This window comes from Lissotriton vulgaris, chromosome 2_1, assembly GCF_964263255.1.
Source record: "Lissotriton vulgaris chromosome 2_1, aLisVul1.2, whole genome shotgun sequence".
NCBI classification, from domain to species: Eukaryota; Metazoa; Chordata; class Amphibia; order Caudata; family Salamandridae; genus Lissotriton; species Lissotriton vulgaris.
In genome coordinates, this window is record NC_141687.1 from 349,855,878 (window position 1) to 349,876,756 (window position 20,879).

A 20,879-nucleotide genomic window follows, 5' to 3' on the forward strand; every position below is an offset into this window, starting at 1 on the left:
GCACTTAGAGATATGGAGTGAACTGCCTCCCTACCTTTATATTCTGTGTAAGCAAATTATCATATGTGAATATTTTGAAAATCTATCAAGGCCCAAGCCTTCATTAGGCCTTATAGGCTTGACTCATTTGGCTCAGAGTAAAACCCTCCCTTACATTGAATCCATTCTCCATGCCTCGACAATTCGTAGAATCGCCAGCTAGGAGTTAGACGACACCATCATTTTTACACCGCCTTCTAGAGCACTATCTGACCACAGTGATTGGACTGCCATAGCCAGAGTGATAAGAGCCTGACCAAAACCATCTCTTCTCCTCCTCAGCAATATTGGGCTGAGAATGACGTTATAATCAAGTTCAGACTTCTGGTACATCATAGGAATGTCTCTCCTCACGATACCTCAGTACACAGCAGACAGGCAGATCTACTGATCCAACCACCGGTGAATCATGGCACCCAAAGTAAGTTACTGAGTGCCTTTTGGTGTTTGCCACTGAAACATCTACCCACCTGTGAACTCCGATCTAAATGACCTAAGCATTATATTCTTTAAGAAGACAAGAAAAACGTTCCTCTTCCCTAGCTCCATTGAGTACTGATAGAAATGTTGCATCACCATGCTTTGGCCGTAACCCTCTCAGGCCTGTCTGTGAAGCTGTTGTTTGCCTCTCAACACTAATGTCCACTATTTGCTGCCTTGCCCACCTCACACCCAGCAAGGACTCAGCAGAACTCCTGCACGTCAGCTACCACTATTAATGCTCACATTGTGGCTGAATCTAATGGAAGCTGTACAAAACTGGATTATTATTTTGAGTGGGTGACCACCCACCTCAAGGAATAATCATAACCTTTGTCAAGGTGAACTCTCACATTCACTAAATTAAACTTGGGGAAATGGGTAAAGTATTTAAGCAGTAGCAAAACAGTAATAAAGTCAAAATGCAACACAATAAAAATTCCAAACAAAATTTGAAATAGAGTAAAACTTAATAAACATAATTTCACCAAAAGCACAAAAATCCAATGAAGGGAACTGGAGATATACATTTCTAAAGTTTTAAGTAGGAATAGCGCCAAGAAGCATAAAGTGCCAATGATAGTCAATGGTTACAGCAGACTAGAAGCTAAGCGTAATTTGACATTGACATTGACCGCAATGGAGCGTGAGTCAGGTATACCAACTAGGTTCATACTGGTCAAAGATGTTACCTTCTGACTGTAGTCTTTTAAGTCCCAAACAACTACAGGAGTACACTACTAAAGCCCCTCAGGACCTGAGGGAAGGCACTTGGAGACTCACAGGGTGTCAGGCAGAGGCCAACAAGAAGGTCCACTCCAAGCTCTTTTGTCACTGGCAGTGGCGTAACGAAAGTTTAAGGGGCCCCACCTGCAATAGACACAGAGGGGCCCCAGCTGCAGATTTATTAAAGAGCTCTCAGACCTAAGTACTGGGCTGAGGGGGCCCCCTGCTGTAGAAAATAAATACAAACTTGGTGAACATTATCTGCGCCATCTTGCCCCTTTTCAAACCCATTCATGCGCGTAAGCGGCAGCCATTTTGAATGCCATGGCCTCCCTGCCCCTTGCTGATAGCCAGCGCGTCTCTCTCTCCCTTTAACCTCGCAAGCATCCCCCGCACACTGACAAACCCCCCGCTCTCTCATGCCTTGGGTCATAAACCCCTCTTCAGCGCAGCTCCACCACTGAATCCCATCCTGTTCCCAGCGCGACACCTCCCCTCATTCCTTTCATGGCCTCAATCCCTTTTGATGCAAAACCCTTTTCCTGTGTCCCCGTTTGTCTTCCCTGTTCCCAGGCCGCCACCTGGCTCTGCGGATACTGTTTATTACCTCGTACAGTAGGAAGTTTCCCCTCCCCATCAAAAGACCCCCGAACCGATCAAAGCCCCCACCCCATGAGATCCGACCAAACCCCATGCATTCCGTGAATCGGCGGAATGCCCTGCTGTGCGACAACCATCACCTGTTGTGACCGGAGTGGGGAATCCAACTGTAAATGTATGTGGGAACGGGTCTGAAGGGGAGATTCCGAGGATGTTCTTTCAAGTATTAAAATATTACGAGAATGTGTTATGTGCAATAAAGGTTGTAAACCCTAGTATAAGAGGCCAGGCCTCAGAGATGTGGTGAGAGCACCTCGTGACGATACTTGCTGTCTGAATTGATGTGTTCTCCTCCGGAGAGAATAAAATCCTCGTTTCCCGCCTTCCAGTCTCCAGCGCCTGCTTCTTCATTGATTAATATTGGTGGGTCATAGAGGCGATACCGCCGGGCAACATAAAAGGGTCTTTGGTTACCGGTTGTCTTTGGAACCCTTTTTAACAATTGGCGTCCCAAACGTGGGGCCCATCAGCGACTCGTGGATCCAGTGGGAGAGGTCCTGACGACAGAGTGAACGACTGCAACGATCGGAAGGTACCCTGTCCGATAGACCCTCGTCTGACAGCCGATCATCCGAACTTCACTGGTTCCGAACAGACCTCTCTCGAGTGATCTGCGGTCCTGACTGGGAACCATCAGGAGTGCCACGAGAAGTACGAAGAGAAGAGGACGATCGGGCGCTGGATTCGGAAGACGAGAAACTGTCCATGCGGTCCGGGTAAGGTCGTGTAAACACGACGAAATTGCGATAGTGATAGATAATTGGAAGTAATTGATAATTGTTGTGAAAATACTAGTATTACTCTTTGTTAATTTATTGGAGATTCGCTGTCTGCAAACGGAGAAACAACAGGCTCTCCCTTTATAAACAGCGAAGGATAGGTACGCACCCGTCGGACCTATTTTCCCCCTCCCCATTGAACAATTGCCCCCCCCCCCCCCATTGATTAATTGTTATAGATCGTTTTCTGGAGATTCTCTGTCTACAAACAGGGAAGATTAGGTCCCCTCTTTGCAGATAGTGAAAGGGTAGGTGACGCGAACCTTTGCGAGCCTACTTATTCTCCCCATTGACCATATTGATTTTTTATTTTTGACCTAACATTGATTAACTGTTATAGATTGTTTTCTGGAGATTCTCTGTCTGAAAACAGGGAAGATTAGGTCCCCTCTTTACAGATAGTGAAAGGGTAGGTGACGCGAACCTTTGCGAGCCTACTTATTCTCCCCATTGACCATATTGATTTTTTATTTTTTGACCTAACGTTGATTGATTGCTCAGAATTGGTTCATGAGGTATTCACTACGTGCAAACAACGTAGAATAGAAATATTCTGTCTAGTCTTTGCGCGCAGTGATAAGATAGGTAGTGCTGATTATTATCCCATTGTGATCCGTCATGCCTGTCTTCTCCCCACTGGTCAGTAGCCTGTTTAACCCGGACCGCTTATTAGAGATGAACCATCCGGCTCCGCTGGAAGGCACCCCTAATAAGGACATGTTCATGAAGCATGGATTAATTGCTATAGCCTATAGTGAGCTGTGGCATAAATATACGAAAAAGGATCGAGAAAGACAGTGGCCACTGAGAGGATCCTTTGATCTCGACAAAATAGAAACAGTAGAAATAGCCCTTCGTAGGAATGAAACAACACCTATTATGCTCGATAGTCTCGGTATGTGGCGCAAAGAAGCCACGCAACGAAGGGAAAGCGACAAATTTAGAAAAGGTGAAGGGACACGACGGACAAACCTCCAAACGTCTAGTAGGCAAAGGGAAGGGCCAGCGATGGCACAGCCCCGAGGAGTAGACATGAAAAGCGAATGGTGTAAGGGGATGTGCCGACAAGCCAACCCCGGAACACAACGACCTGAAGGTAATCCCCCGACATTACGCACAGGACGGACAGATTTAAAACAAAACCAATGTGCTTTCTGTAAATGTCTTGGACACTGGAAAGCCCAATGCCCGACTCTGCAAAGCATAGGTAAGAATGAAGGGGTGACAGAAAGGACGGACCGACAGAAAGGAAAAAGACGTGAGATAAAAACCAATCAGACTAGTGCAGACAGAACAGACAGGACCACCCCGTTCGATTATGCTCGGTGGCACAGATTTCGTCAGACAAATTTTAACGACATGTTGGAGTTCTGGGACTGATTGCTCTCTGTTGCTCCCCCACTCTGAAAAACAAACACAACTGCAGGTCAGTGTAAACAACCCCCCGTTAGAGAAAAGATTCAAGAAAGCCAAGCGTCTATTATATAACTTAGGATTTAATTACGGTAAAACACACAACCAACAGTAAATAGAATAACTAGTAGAACTCTCTAAAAGGCAAACTTGACTAATAGGAAAAATACAAAACATGTTATGCTCACTCCGGAAGTCCTCGAAACGTAATGGCCCTTTCGATGGTCCCGCCCATCCGAAACACATAGCACGTGTGGGGCGGGGCCTGCCAGCAACCATGGGCCAAAAAGAGATCGCTGGCGAGAAGGTACTGGAGACTCCACCAAGCAGGCAATGAAATGGTCTTCCCATACTGCCCTTCCAGGGATGGCGTCCCCCGGGCCGCGAGTAGGGAGGGGGCGGATGAAAATGACCCCCTCCCTCATATCTCCTGGTCCGGCCATCACGAATTCCTCCATCGAACGGATGCAGGGTGGGCAGGGAGGAAGAGGCGACGCGGACGAGCCTCTTCCACCTCCACAGGTAGGAGGCTTCCCTGCCCTGGCCCGACGCCGATGTCCTCCAGCCGGGCGACGGCCATATACCTACGCTGCACAGGAAATATAATGTCCGGCTGGTATATTTCCGCAGTACAGGACATACAAGACCCGGCTGGTATACTTGCGTAGTACAGGACATACAATGTCCGACGGGCATATTTACGGAGTACCGGATGTACAGTGGTCCCCCAAGAGTCGGAATCAGGGGTGTAGGGTGGTCATCATGTGCGCCCCTGATTCCAAAAGACGGCGTAGGATGCACCGGGAGAGGAAGACGGCACGGTGAGCCTCCCTCACCTCCCCAGATGAAGGCTCCACTGCTGCACCCTGGCGCCCCGAACCAAAATGTCCTGCTCCAACCGCATGATGCTCTGTTTTTCGCCATCACAAGAAGTTTTCCTCCGCTCCTGATGGATACGGCAAAGGTTGCTGCAGGGCCTCAAAATGGCGTCTGGGCCCTTGAAAGGCGGGTCTAGGCCGCTGGAGTAACTTTGTCCGAAATTGCAACTCGGGCGCTTGCCCACCTGGGCGCAAGCCCCCACCATCGACAAAACATCCCCTCGACTTTGAAGATTCTACCAAAGTCCCAAGAGCCCTCGGCCCCTTCAGGCTTCCGGTGAGGAACAGCTGCATTGATCTCAAATGAAATAACCACGGCACAGCAACAAGATGGCGGTGCTCTCGTGTCTGCATCGGCTTCCGTCTGAACCACCCAGGAACATTATGGGCTAACGAACTCGAGCAAGTTCCGGCTGAACATCAACATGACCCGGTAAGAGAGACTTTACCCCCTCCCTCTCTTGATTGACGGTCCACACCACCAGCCCCTTTGTTAGCACAGTTTTCTTTTGGACTACCGAAAGGGACTCTGGTCCAACCGCCAATTGTCGGGGATATTTTGCCCCTGATGCTACTTCCGGACTAAACCGGCCTCGCCCAAAATGGCGCTGGTATCAATGGAACTTACGGGTGCCTCATGGTGTTCCTTAGCTAATGAAACTTGATGTACTAAGATATATATGTATATATATGAACCATTGCGCACTCAATGTTAAAGGGAGGAGGGTGCACTTGGCAAACATTTAAGAAGAGGTTCTGTAAAAATGTTGATTTCAATGAACAACTTATTTTTGATATTTGTTGTAACTGATACATAACGTCGCTCATGATGCACGCCCGCGGTTTGCATTTAGGAAATGTGATTACGATGAGCTTGACTGTGTTTCCATCTATGAACTGAAATGCCCCTGATTCCTTCGTCACGCAATGAAATGTTTTTGGTTACTTACAAATAATTAATTAGACCTTTTTACATGTTCTTGTACTACAAAATAACCCCCTACTGTATGTGCTTCCATCGACGACATGTCAGGCCAAAATATGAATTGCGCTCTCACCTTTTACGTACTGAATAACTCTACAAATAAAAGTCTTAGAAGCTATGGATAGGCTCCGCGTACTTTTGTAAATACGGGTATCGGTGGGAGGGTTTTTCTGTGCGCAACTGTTCTGCTCTCTTTTTAAGGTTATCCGAGAAATGGTTGTTCGGCCCTGGGTTGATGGTCAAAACGAAGGTATGATACACTGCTTATGAAGAAGGACCTCGACTTCAGAGAATGGGTAAAGTAAAATGGTGTGATTGATAAATTGCTATAAGGATATGGTGGTCGAAGGTACTAAGGTACAGGGTTGAACAAAGAACTGGTATGCCTTAAGAACATCACAGCTTTGGGAATGATTTTGGGACCCCGATGACCGGATACATCTACGAAACCGGGTACCTCGCGCTAGGCACCTCTGATTCCTCTTTTTAGCGTTTTTCACTACACACGATCCTTAACGCCATCCTCGAACCTCCCCATGAACCACCTATCACATTGCCTGCCCCCATGACTTTAAGAAACCAGAACCCTAAGGGATTATATCCCGAAGAGACAAGTACGAGTATGTGGTAAGTAAAGGATTTTCGTGCCCTTACATTTGATGTGTTCGAATGTTGTCCCCCTACCTCCCCTTTTTCTCCCCCTTTTTCCCTCTGCAGGTTACATTAGAATCCCGATTAGAGTATCATAAGGGATCTGGAACCACGTCACGCCCGATGCATGAAGACGGACTAGCGCTACAAAATGGCACAACAAGGACGCTCTCACGACCTTTTTACCAAATCTAACGCTTTTCTGTCCCAAAACTGCATGCTTCCCATCTCCTAACACAGACCCGAAACGTCTAACGTTGGGTAACGCACTGAATAGCCCAAACAATACACGGTCATTCTCTATGTCACACGTGTACTGTTCGGCCTATTGTCTCTCTCTCTCTCTCTCTCTCTCTCTCTCTTTCTCTCACTCACTCTTCCACCCCTCCACACTTTCCCTCTTCCTAGCAACTGGCACCTAATTGGCGAACCTGGTGCACCTCCTGATTGGCCCCAAATACCACAAGTATTTGTGCAAATCTGTCCTAAATAAAATTGTATTGGTACCACGTTACTACCTCTCCTTTTCTACTAAAATATGGATGAAATTTAAATTGGCCGATAGGAAAGGGACAGGTAAGACGACTAAGGTTCCCTAAATTTGACCCACTCTCAGGGAACTCTTTGTCAGTGGCTCCTATGATAAAAATGTGTCTGTGGTGATGCGACCATCCCCATTGAAAATTGTCTCCGTACCCCAAGCTGTAAGAAATGATCGAGACACCCCCATCTACCCAAAATGCCCCCAGTTTGGTATCCATCAGATCCCTCCTTCCCCGAGGATAAGTTTAATAATTATTGCAAACCACCCCTCCCGAGTTTTTGTAGTAACCAGGTTGCGAGGATTTATATAGAAAGTTAGAAGGATGTGTGCAAAGTTGAAAATTAGATTGAAAAACGAAAGAACTTGTTGCAGTAGGCATGGTTGAAAATAAGATGTTTTTATGTAATGCAGACTCGTTTAGCCTATGTTCATCCCTCAGAAGGATGCTTATCAGACTATGGTGAATAGCACGTTGCACTTTTTGTAAAATACAAGGCCCTGAAGACTAGCCTAGCCTTGCAAGACTCGTACTAGGGAAATGGGTCTCTGCCAGAAGAACTGACATCTACTATAATAGACATATGACAAATGAACGTAATAATCATCAAAGCGTCAAAGAATTAGCCAACAAAAGGAAGTTGCAAGGAATCCAGCAAACCCATCATCAATTGTTTATACGTAAGCCGCAAAAATCTCAAATGTAGCGAGTGCTTACGCTAGTCGCTTGGTGTTGGGAAAGAAAATAGATTCATGTAATTACCTTTTTCTGCAAAATCTCTAAAGACTGTCTTTTCAACACTCATTTAAGGATATCACTGTCGGAGGAGAAAGAGACCGGATGTGGGAGCACGCGGCCTGACTGCGGATTGTGGAACGTCAGCAACGGAGGCCAAGGCGAGACCACGGCAGTAAGGAGTCGCAGGACGGGGCACTGTTTCAAACAAAGCTAAGGAAAGGGCTGACCTGAAGCCCCTGCTCTATGATCAACGTGTGCCAAAAAGCCCCCGCTCTCTGAACATGGTCTCGGACTCGCCTGACGCAAAACTCTCCGCCCCCCCCCCTGATCTGTTCCCGACTTGGCCTTGCTCCATCCCCTCTTCCTCCGACCTACCATAAGGACTGTTCACACCCGCACCTTTCCACCCGAACTCCCAAGTTCCTCCAAATCCTACTGAGCTACCCAGAGAAGAGTACTCCCTACGTCAGAAGGGAGGGAGCTCCGACTAAGTAGACCACGAACTGTGTTAAATCCCAGAACGGTGACCTAGAACTCCACCAAGGGTCGCCCCCGAAGAAAAGATGAACGAAGTATGTGGTTCTACCCGCTGCTGAACGCCTCGAAGATGATGGAAGCGACAGGAAATGCCCACCACAGAGACTCAAGAAACAAACAGATTTCACAATTCAGGAACAATCGCATTTTTTATTGCAAATCTATGCTCTGCATTACGGAAGAAGATGCATCTGCTCCAAAACAGTAACGCATTGCTCCTATGAGGCCTGGCGAAACAAGCCCCTGCCCGCAGACCTCCAACGACTCAATCCACATGAACATTCCTGTTGACAGACCGAATTGTAATCCAGGTGCTTAACAGTGCCAACAGAAGACGACAAAAGACAACGAGAACTCTGATATTTTTTCTATCTCTCCTTTCTCTCCCAATCACCATTGGACTGACTATGCACCCGCCGTATACAAAAAGGACGTACTTATATGATAACTTACCAGTTCTTATTCTATGATCTGTACCCAACACCCTCGCTACATAATTCTAGTCTGATATTGCATAACGATGACTTTTTCTGCAACCAACTTAACGATGGACCCGCCTACTAAATGATGAGATTTTTCAATATGATGTTTATAATGTGATGTTTATGTACAATTCTTTCGCCTAAGTCCCCTCTCCCTTACTTATGATCGCTGCATATAGATGTAGATAGGAAATAGGCCAGCAAGATGTCTTGGAAATGTTAAAGGGAGGACTGTAGAAAATAAATACAAACTTGGTGAACATTATCTGCGCCATCTTGCCCCTTTTCAAACCCATTCATGCGCGTAAGCGGCAGCCATTTTGAATGCCATGGCCTCCCTGCCCCTTGCTGATAGCCAGCGCGTCTCTCTCTCCCTTTAACCTCGCAAGCATCCCCCGCACACTGACAAACCCCCCGCTCTCTCATGCCTTGGGTCATAAACCCCTCTTCAGCGCAGCTCCACCACTGAATCCCATCCTGTTCCCAGCGCGACACCTCCCCTCATTCCTTTCATGGCCTCAATCCCTTTTGATGCAAAACCCTTTTCCTGTGTCCCCGTTTGTCTTCCCTGTTCCCAGGCCGCCACCTGGCTCTGCGGATACTGTTTATTACCTCGTACAGTAGGAAGTTTCCCCTCCCCATCAAAAGACCCCCGAACCGATCAAAGCCCCCACCCCATGAGATCCGACCAAACCCCATGCATTCCGTGAATCGGCGGAATGCCCTGCTGTGCGACAACCATCACCTGTTGTGACCGGAGTGGGGAATCCAACTGTAAATGTATGTGGGAACGGGTCTGAAGGGGAGATTCCGAGGATGTTCTTTCAAGTATTAAAATATTACGAGAATGTGTTATGTGCAATAAAGGTTGTAAACCCTAGTATAAGAGGCCAGGCCTCAGAGATGTGGTGAGAGCACCTCGTGACGATACTTGCTGTCTGAATTGATGTGTTCTCCTCCGGAGAGAATAAAATCCTCGTTTCCCGCCTTCCAGTCTCCAGCGCCTGCTTCTTCATTGATTAATATTGGTGGGTCATAGAGGCGATACCGCCGGGCAACATAAAAGGGTCTTTGGTTACCGGTTGTCTTTGGAACCCTTTTTAACACTGCAGCTCAGGGTCCTCCCGCACCGCAGGGAATGCGGGGGCCTGTGTTACGCCCCTGGTCACTGGTCAGCTGGGCTGTTGCAGGAAAAGCCTCTTAAAGCTTGTTGTAACCCTTGAACTTGAACAGGAGGTCAGCCTTCAGACCATTGGAGTCCACTTCTTTGTCTTGGATACAAGAGAAAGCAGGACCAGATCTTCAGGGCTCTTCTAAGGTCACAGACAGCAACGCCAGTCCTCTTATCATCTTCCTCAGATCCAGGAGTGTTTGGAAGTGTATGCCTTGAGGTGCCACGTTTATTCCCGGCATAAGCTAATCAGTGAGAATAACTCCTGGCCACACCCTACCCAAAGGGGTAAAACTCCCAGAGCCAACCCTTCCCACTTTGGGCATTTTTAAGAGGGTGAAAATGTTCAACCACACTAAACATGGTCTCTGAGGGCTGGGGGTGAGAGTGGGAAGTGGGGAATGTACCATTGTAATCCTAATTTTTGATCATATCTAACACTACAATCTAGTTTTGGGCAGCTACTGTACCCACATTAAACCAAGAGACAGAAGTATGGTAGGATAAAAAAGGTGTTTTCCAGCAACTAGCCAGTGGATACTCAAAAGCAGTTTTAGCTTCCTGTTTCGCTTTTTTTCAAGTGCGCCCCCAGTGTTGTATGTTCCGGCAGATCTGTCAAGCAGGATTTGACACTGAAACAGAATTTTATTTAATGTCAAAATGGATGCTCACAGTCCCCACCATGCATATTTTGGGAGATTCAGAGGAATCATTCAGGTCTGCCTATTGTTTGCTCTTGGGCCGCATTTCACACATTTTTTGCACTTATTCAAATGCTCCTTACTGACTGGCAGAAATGGGAGAGCAAACGCAAATTGAGCCTCCAGGACCTTCAGACAGGAAAAGGTAATTTGTTAATGTTATATTTCCTCAATATTTATTGAAAATATGACTTCTCATTTAATTTTTTTTAAAGTATTAAAGATGAGTTTTTAGTTATTTTTCTAGCCAGTCCCCTTCCCAAAATACAGTATTAGGATTCTAATCTATAGTTTGGTTTTCTACACAGGACAGCTAGGCCTGCCTCATTGAAAAATAGCTTTTGGGTGCTACTCACTGTAAGGTCATGTTAATATCAAATTTCTGCATCTCCTACTTTTAAATACAATGCACCCTGCCTTGTAGACTACAATGCCTACATAGAGGTGACTCATTCATTTTCTAAATGGAGGTTTTAACCTGTCAAAAGGGTTTATTTTGGCACGTCAAATTGCAGTTTTTACACTGCTATTTTCAGGCTGCACTGGTATGTCTGAAGCCATGTTTGCAGTATCACTGTAGCGGATGGTATAATTGCAGCTGTCTACTAGTGGCATTTAACTTTCCGGCCCTTGGTACACATTGTACCATATACTAGGGAGCTATAGGTAATAGTTTATAGGTTATAGGTGAGTTAAAAATACAAATTAGGAGTATGCCAATCAGACACCCTGTATTTAGCGGCATGTGCTAGCAAATTTTGTGGCACAGATATGCAAATTTTGCGGCATTTTTGCGACACTTATTGTGCTATTTTGATTAAAAAAGTAAATGCCCACAGGGCCCGCTGCATGCCGAGAGGGTGGTGGAGCCTAATCATTTAAAAAACACAATACCCCCATGCCCCGCCGCGTGCCCCTTGGGCAACGGGCCCCAATCATTTAAGACAGGGGCCTTTATTTTTCCAAATAATTAGGACCCGCCGCTCATGCTACGGGCACTAACCATTTGGAAATATAAATGCCCTATGGGCCCACTATGTGCCCCTTTGTGTGGCGAGCCCAAAACTTGATAAAAATGAATGCCCCCCGGGCCCTCCACCTACGGTTCAATGTGATCAAGTTTTGGGTACGCCACGGGGTACGTGGGGGCCCTGGGGGGATAGATTTTTTCAGGTCAAATTTGGGAATTTCACAGGCACTTAAACTGCCCATATCTTGATTGTATTGCAGGATCTGGCCTATTCAACCAATTTTAAAGGCATTCAATGTGACAAGTTTTGGGTCCCCCGCCCACAGGAGTTGTGGGGGCCCAGGGGGGGGATTGATTATTTTTGCGTCGAATTTGGGTATTTTGCAGGTACTTTGCCCATTTTGTGATTTTTTTAGCAAATCATGAAATCCAGAAGGATCTGGCCAACTCAACCATGGTGGAGCACACTGGTTAGCAGGGTTAAAGTGCACAGAATTCTAAAGCTAGCAAAAATTCAGGGCCCAGCAAAAGGCGAAACATATGGGATTACCGCACACAAAAGGGACATTTTTCACAGAAGCATTCTTCAGTAACTTGCTACAATTAAGGGAATGTTCTTAGACCATCCTCATACACCCCTATATCCTCCTGTGGAAACTCCGCCATTTGGAAACAAATGTAAGGAAATCCTGCAGTTGAATTCTCCTCTGGAATTAGCACTTTCTCCAAAATGATGAGGATTTTCCATTGTCGCTCACCTCTAAATTAGGTCAACGGCCTATATTAGCCTCCAAAAGCAGCAGTTAATCAACCAATCAGGGATTTATAGACTGCACTACTCACCAGTGAGGTTCTCAAGGCACTGGGGAGGGGGTGGGTGTTTCAGCAGCTCTGAGGTAATCCAACGTGCCAGGTCTTGAGGTCCTTTCTAAAGTTTTGCAGTGTAGGGCTTCGTCTGATGCTAAGATGGAGTTTATTCCAGGTCTTGGCCGTGCTGTAGGTGAAGGATCTACCCCCTGTTCTGGCTCTGTGGATGCAGGGAACCTCGTCAAGGGCTAGGAGGGCAGAGCTGAGGTTTCTCTTGGGGGTGTGGAAGGAGATTCTCCCGTTGAGGTATTGGGGTCCGGTGTTATGGAGGGCTTTGTAGGCGTGTGATCAGTTTGAAGGTTGTCATGGGATGATGAGGAAAAGTCTGGCTGTGGCGTTCTGAATGGTCTTGAGTTTGCGAAGGAGTGTTTTGTTGATTATGGTGTAGAAAGCGTTTCCGTAGACCAGCCTGCTGGTGATAAGTGTGTGGGTGATGGTCTTCCTGAAGTCAGGGGGGATCCATTTGAAGGTCTTGCAGAGTATGCTGAGGGTGTTGAAGCATGTGGAGTATACAGTGTTGATCTGGCAGCTCATGGTGAATGAGGAGTCGATATGATGCTGAGGTTCCGGAGTGGTCCGTGGAGGTGAGTGGGTTTCCGAGGGCAGGGGGGCCACCAGGTGTCATCCCATGTGGAAGGGGTGGAACCGAGGATGAGGACTTCCGTTTTCTCCGAGTTGAGCTTCAGGCAGCTGCTGTTCATTCAGGATGCAAGATCCTTCATTCCTTCCTGGAAACTCTGCCTGGTGATGTTGGGTTCCTTGGTGAGGGAGAGGATGAGCTGGGTGTCGTCGGCGTAGGATACTCTGCTGATTCTGTGCTTTCTGATGATGATAGCAAGGGGGGCCATGTAGATGTTGGGGTACTCCGCATCTGATCTCTGTGGCTTCAGAGAGGAAGGGCGGGAGTTTTATTCTTTGTGTTCTGCCAGAGAGTCAAGAACAAATCCAGTCTGCCGGCATCATGGAGTCTGGTGGCTAGTGTGCGGAAGGAGATGGTATCGAAGGCTGCTGACAGGTCTAGTAGTATGAGGGCTGCAGTATGGCCTTGATCAAGGAGGGTGCGGATGTAGTCTGTGGCAGCTATGAGGGTGGTCTCAGTGCTGTGGTTACTGTAGGATCCGGATTGAGATGAGTCAAGGATGTTGTTAGTTTCTATTAAGTGTGTTAGCTGGGTGTTGACGATTTCTTCTATGACTTTCGCGACAAAAGGGGGGAGAGAGATGGGCCTGTAGTTCTTGAGGTCAGTCGGATTTGCGGAGGGCTTCTTGACGAGGGGTTTGACTTCAGCGCATTTCCAGTCTTTGGGGAATGTGCCTGTTTTGAGGGCACAGTACATTGTTCATTGTAGTTTTGGTGCAATGGCAGAAGTGGTCCTGTGGAAGATGCGCGGCGGGCAGGGGTCAGTGGTTGCTTTGGAGTGGATGCTTTTCATAGTCTTTGCGGTGTCTTCTGTGGTGACAGGGGTCCAGGTGAGGAGGGTCAGCTGGGTGGCGGCACTGGTGGAGGGTGTTGGGTCGGTGCCGTGGTCTTGGCCGTCGCAGTTGTTGTAGAGCGTCCTTATCTTGTGGTGGAAGAAGGAGCTGAGTTTGTTGCAGAGGTCATGGAAGGGAGGGACATCGGTGGTTTCGCTGTGGGGTCTGGTGAATTCTTGAAACAATTCAAATCAAATCAAAGAACATTTGTAGAGCGCATGGCTACCTGAGGCGGATCCTGCAGAGTACGAGGAGGGAGATGGACTACAGACTAGGGGCAGGCGAATAGCCAGGTCTTCAACTCTTTCCAAAATGCTTTTTCAGTCTCTGCCTTATGAAGGAGGCCAGGCATGGAGTTCAACAAGGATGTGGTTCTCATTGAGAAAGCTCTACCACCAATCCTGGTTTTAGAGAAACTGTGGATCCTGAGAAGTTGCTGAAGATTGGATCTCAAGGTCCTCCCTTGGTGGTATTTCCAGAGTCTCTGTCTCAGGTCCCCTATCTTTGGATGCTCTATTGGCGATAGTGAGTGCCTTGAACTCTATTCTCTTTTGGACAGACAGCCAATAATTGCTCTGCAGGTGGGGGAAGATGGGATGACGAAACGGCACATTTCTAATGAGTCTGGCCACCGCATTCTGAATAACCTGTAGTCTTTGAGTCAGATAGGCAGGAAGACCCAAGTACAAGCTATTAGTATAGTCCAACCTCGATGTTACCATGGCGTGGACTACAGTCTTCCGACGATCCATTGCAAATATTTCTGCAAGGATTTTAATTTCCAGAAACAAGCCAAAGAAACTTGGCAAATCTGGGCTTTACAAGAGAGGTTTGTATTGAATTTGAAACAGAGATTCCTAGCCGCTTTGACTGGAATGGATGGAGGGTTCAGCTCTGATGGCCACCAGAGGTCAGGAGTCGGAGGAGAAGGTTGATTAAAAAATAATACCTTCGTTTTATCAGTATTTAATTTGAGGCAACAATCCATCATCCAGGTCAAGATATTGACTAAACAGCTCTTAAAATTGTTGAATGCTTCTTCTGAGTTCTCTTTGAATGTGAACACCAGCTGAGTGTCATCAGCATAGGAAACGGCTTTCACTCCCCATTGTTCAAGAAGAGAAGCCAGCGGGGCAAGATAAACATTGAACAAAGTGGGGCTCAGGGCAGAGCCCTGGGGCACGACAAATACCAGGGATTTAGGTGCGGAAAGATATGGGTGAAGAAATACTTGCTGCAACTAGCCCTCTAACAACGAGCTGAACCACGCCAGCACAGTACCCGTCACTCCCAGGTGCTCAAGTCTCTCCAGTAAGATTTGGTGAGACACTGTGTCAAATGCTGCAGAGAGATCCAACAGCACCAGCATATCTGAGCTACCCTGGTCTAAGGCTTCACATACAGTTTCTATCACTTCCAGGAGGGCAGTCTCTGTACTATATCCTGATCTAAAGCCTGATTGAGAGTCATGCAAACAGTTGTTAGACTCAAGGAAGTTAGATATTTGCTTCTGCATTTGCTTCTCAAGGACTTTGACCAGGCCAGGCAGGAGGGAGATAGGCCTAAAATTCTTGAGCTCCATAGGATCGGCGTCAGCTTTTTTCAGGATAGGCAAAACGTAGGCCGCTTTCCAGGTGGAAGGGTAGATGCCCGTTATCAGGGAACAGTTCCAAATAGGGTTCAGTTGCCGATTGAACCCATCAGCCAGCAGTTTAAAGAGCTTGGCCGGGCAAGGATCGCCGGGTGAACCCGGTCTGCATTTGCTCAGTTCTAGCAAGGATGCAGCAAGGCTGAACACAGACCACAATCGAGGTAGGTCAAGAGTAGGTTTTGGAATGATAGGAGACCCGGCTAAGGGCTAAAGAGGAGTAGATGGATTGTATTTTCTCCTGTATGATGGTAAAGAGTTCTTTGGAGTTATATGAGTTGGAGAGGATTCTGGCCTGAATTAAGTTTCTCTTCGTTGATCTGATGAGTCGGTGGTGTGCCGTGGTAGCGGCCCTGTAGGCGGTGCGTGTTTCTGGGGTTTTGCAGTTTCTTCATGCTTTCTCCAGTCATCGGCATGAGCGTGTGGATTCTCGGAGGTCCGTGGTGAACCAAGTGGCTTTTGTGTTGTGTCGTCTGTCAGACTTCTGGAGGAGGGCAAAGTTGTTGGAGCAGTTGGTGATCCATTGGTGAAGGTTGTTGGCTGCAGTGTTGGCGTCTGTCGTGGTAGGGGGAGGAGTGTGGCTGAGGGCAGAGGTGAGGTGTTCTTCGAGGATCTTGTTTTAGTTTATGCATGGGAGGCATGGCGTCGGCTTGTGTACGGCGGGTTTTCGAGAAGGAGAAATGGACGCAGTGGTGATCCATCTAGAGAGGTTCTGTGGTGTGACTGAAGCGAATGTTGGTTCCTCCGTCGAAGATGGGGTCGAGAATGTGTCCAGCTCTGTGGGTGGGGGTGGAGACAAGTTGCTTCAGTCCCATGTTGGCGAGATTCTCTAGGGGGGGGCAGTGGTGTTGGGGTCGCTTAGGTTGTCTAGCTGGAAATTTAGGACTCCGAGCAGTATGTAGTCCGTGGAGGCGAGGGAGTGGGGAGCAATGTAGTCTGCGATGGTGTTGGGGAACGGGGAACGGGGTCCGGGCGGTCTGTAGGCGAGTGTTCCACAGAGTGTCATTCTTGGGTTGGGCTAGATCTGGAAGTGGATGTATTCCATGGGGGGGAGGCGTCATTTGAGATGGAGGTTGTCAGTCGGAGGGAGCTTTTGTGAACGATGATGAGGCCATCTTCTGGGCAGTTGGGGTGGTCTTTCCTCAGGATCTTGTACTTCCGGGGATGGCAGTAGCGATGTCAAGAGCGGAGCTGGCATTGATCCAGGTTTCTGTGAGGAAGGCGACGGACGGCGAGGGTGTTGAGGAGGTCCGAAACTGAGTGCGCTGGCGTCTGGTGGGTTGATGGTGGCTATGTGGGTCCGGAGGGGGGTGAAGGTGAGGCAGCAGTGTTGGCAGGAGAGCCAGCCTTGAAATTTGCTCGGCATTGAGAGTTGGCAGTTCTTGTTGCGTCCAGGTTGAGTGCATGGAGAGCGCTGGAGTCGTAGCAGCGGAGGTTCGGGGGACCAAGGTTCCTGGCGCTGGTCACGGTTGGGTCACGGACAGGCACAGACGTGCTTGCTTTGGTGCGAACCACTGTGCGCGGCTATCATTAAGTAGGAAGAGAGAGAGGGATAGCAGCTGGGAGGTGGGAGCGGGAACACGCAAGGGCAGCAGCAGCGGGAAAGAGGGAAAAGAAATCGGAGGCGGACAGCGAAAATAGGAAAAACAGCAAAAAGGCAGACCCAGAAACATGAAGCAAGAAAAAAACCAGAAAGCAGAAAAATGACACAAAAAAGCAGAAAAACAGCCACAGGAAAAAGACAGATAAAGGCTGACAGAGGGTACCAGCAGAAGAACAGGCTCTTCCACTGGACCACCAGGGATGAGGCGCAGGCAGGACCCTGCTGGTGGAGGAGGGCCTTGAACACCTACCTGGGTGACCAGAAGACTCTGGGAGTAGTGTCCTAAGGCGGAACTGCGTGAGGGGAGAGCAGTGACCCAGTCTGTACCTCATAGAGTGTGCGAAAACTTGATTTCATAGCCCCGAGGGAAGGGTCCGATCTATACCTCATAATGGGCCCCATCACAAAAGAGAGGACACAGAAGCTTGAATACGCTCTCTTAGGTGACACTAGCTCCGGTTTGGTGGTGACATTTCCCCTCTCCACAGCATGACATTAGCACTGATAAATCCCTTCAGAGCTGCTCGTTTTTAAATGAATCTGAGATTCTTCTGCGATTTTTCCGTACAGACCTATTATTTTTAACACAGCTTCAAGCTCGGAGACCTTTGACATCTGAATAAGGCAGAGACCTATAGCCCGTTCAGAATGAATCAATCTTTTGAAGAGGTCAAGAATAAAGGATATAGTTTTCAACATAAAATCAAGGGATATAGTTAAAAAGGACACCAAGTCACTATAGGATACAAAAAAAGAAATCATGTCAGACTGCAGATCCTGGCGTGACCTGACCTCTCTTCTTTGCTGTTCTGTGGTTGTTGTAAGGAGGACGGGATGATGCTCAGTTATAGACTTACAGATGTGCAGCGTCCAGATGGTTTAATCACCCCGTGATTATAGCGACTTTGTTGGTTAAGCTGTTTAGTCAAGAAGAAAAAACAATTTCTGATCACTCATACATTTGTGCTATTTCCGTCTCAGAATGACTCTCTCTGGCCATTCCTTTTGGGAGTAATGTGAGCACATCCCATCCACACGGACACCGAGTCACACGCTAGAGAGGTAGAAAAACGCACTCCTCCATCAAAATGTCACGTTTACGGTTCAGAGTTCATGAACATGTTCGTGAAGCTGTGCCTGGCTACTGATCCGGCTCCCCCTGTTCACATACCGACCTGCAGTTAAATCACATTTTACATTTAGTGCCATAGAATTCTTATAGATGCCTTGGATAACGGGAATAGTAACTCCAGAAATTATAGGGTCGGTAGAGGCCTTAGGGCTAGCCCCACATTATAGAAGTCAGGTTAATTCCAGATTTTTTTGTTTTTTGTTGATTATGATTTCACCCAAAGAATCCACAAAAAAACATGTTTATTGGCAGACAATATGCGTGTCTACTAGGATCAGTAGCTAACCAGCATTATAAGAACAAGACAAGTCCCTGAACTTCAGTTGAAGGGATGGGAGGGTTATGTTCCATAACCTAAACCATGGGCATTGCCTCAATGCACCGCTTGTGAACTTGCACATATCACAGACAACATCACAAATGACATATTTAATGACACCAGTGGTGACATCATTTATGACCCCACTGGCATCAACCACGACATCCCAAAAGCATGAAATATTTGTATTTTTTTCAAATACATCTGCTGCTGAAAGCAATGCAGCCTTTTATCTGTGGATAACCTCTGTGGAAACATCTCTGCAGCAGCCCTAAATCCTTTCAGCTGCATTTAATGTGCCTAATGGTGTATATTTCCAGTGAGTAAAAAGTGCAGCAACCATTATTAGCCACATCATTTCTGCGGGACATTTACATGTTAGCGCTCCTGCTGTCGCATTACAACTGCACTTAATGTGGCTACATATATCTACTGCTTGTCAGTGTAACTACAGCAACCTTTATTATGAATATCATTCTGGGGCCATCTCGAGGTTGTCAGTGATGCTTCAGTCTTTCATCTGCATTTTCATCTCTGCTGGGAATTCACTGAATTGGAGCAGGATTTGTCCTTTCATTATATTACCCGCAAAAACACCCAGGCATTTTGTTACTGCAGCATTACACCTGCATTTATTTTTATATTCCGTATATCTTCACATTCTCACTATAACAGCTTTCCAAGGCCCGTCTTTTTTAACGAGACAGCATCTAGATATTGATGGGGAAACTACAGCAATTACAGCATCTCAGGACGTGTGTGATGAGATTGATGAATTGTGATTACAAGTTACAACTGCAGCACATTTTCTACTCTACACATAGAAATTGTAGGTCGTTAAGAGTTGACCAGGCACTGCAGGCTTACAAATACCTTTCCTGTTGGCCGGGACATCCATTACTTGTGAGTGTAACTGCTACAGCGTGTTACCCCCTTTCTTGTAATAGGTGTTGCTGCATCAGTGACAACAATGCAAATTGTAATATTATGTGTGAAGTAATAGACTACACACAGGAAGCTTATGGTTGCACAGCTAACCATAACTTGGCAATTTCATTTGGTTTAAGGTTTTTGAGTCCTAATCATAACATCTCTTCAGGAGAAGTTTTTAAAGACAATTTTCTTGTTTTTTGTATTGTTGTGTAATTACCTAATAGACAAAACAATTGCATTAAAAAAAACCTTCTAAATTGCAATCAAAGTTTGTAGGTCTATTTAGGATTGAAAATGTTGTGAACCCATGCACTATAATATTAAAATTACATCAGTCTATAAAAATCCATTCACTTTTTCATGTATTTTTGTTAAAATGTGTCATGTAAAAATACATCTTGCTTCACATACTTTTGCAATCCAGTTGAATTCAGAAAATGCATGTGTCAAAAGCAGGTCTTACCCCTCTCTCTCTCTCTCTCTCTCTCTCTCTCTCTCTCTCTCTCTCTCTCCCTCTCTCTCAGTATGCTTCCTTCTTCGAGATAGAAAGATAAGGGTGATCCCTTCCAGATGCCACCTTAGGCCCTCTATAACTACTAAAAGGCACACAGGTTGATGCAAGGCAAGGTGTCATAAAGAGAAAGGAAGGGCAATCTTCTAAGACTATACGGCGAGCACCCTGAGAGAGGTAAAAAACATCAAGCTAAAACACTTCTCTAATAGAAAAGCACATGGATTAGATTATAATGCTCAAAACAGGAATAAACAAGGGAATGGCATGAAAGAGGGCGCAGAACACAACGACAATGCAGGACCTCCGAGCGTTGTGGTGCAAGGGAACTGCAAGCAACACTTGCCTTAAATACAAGCACTTCCTTCCCTGACACAGAAGTGACCCTTTACCATCCTAAAGTGGGGATGTCTCAACCAGTCAAGGCCGAAAATGGCCGTTAGCCTTTACCTAATAGCCCTCCAGAATGTCATCAGCCCCAGGTCGTCCTGGCACGAAAAACGGCGAGGAACATGTAACAAAGTAATGCAATTGAAAACTGAAATAGCAGATCCCTGGGACCCTGTTCTTCAATATAACGAAACTGAAATTCATACATTGAAGCACTGATGGCATGTGTTGAGTGCTGACAGTTTTTAATCA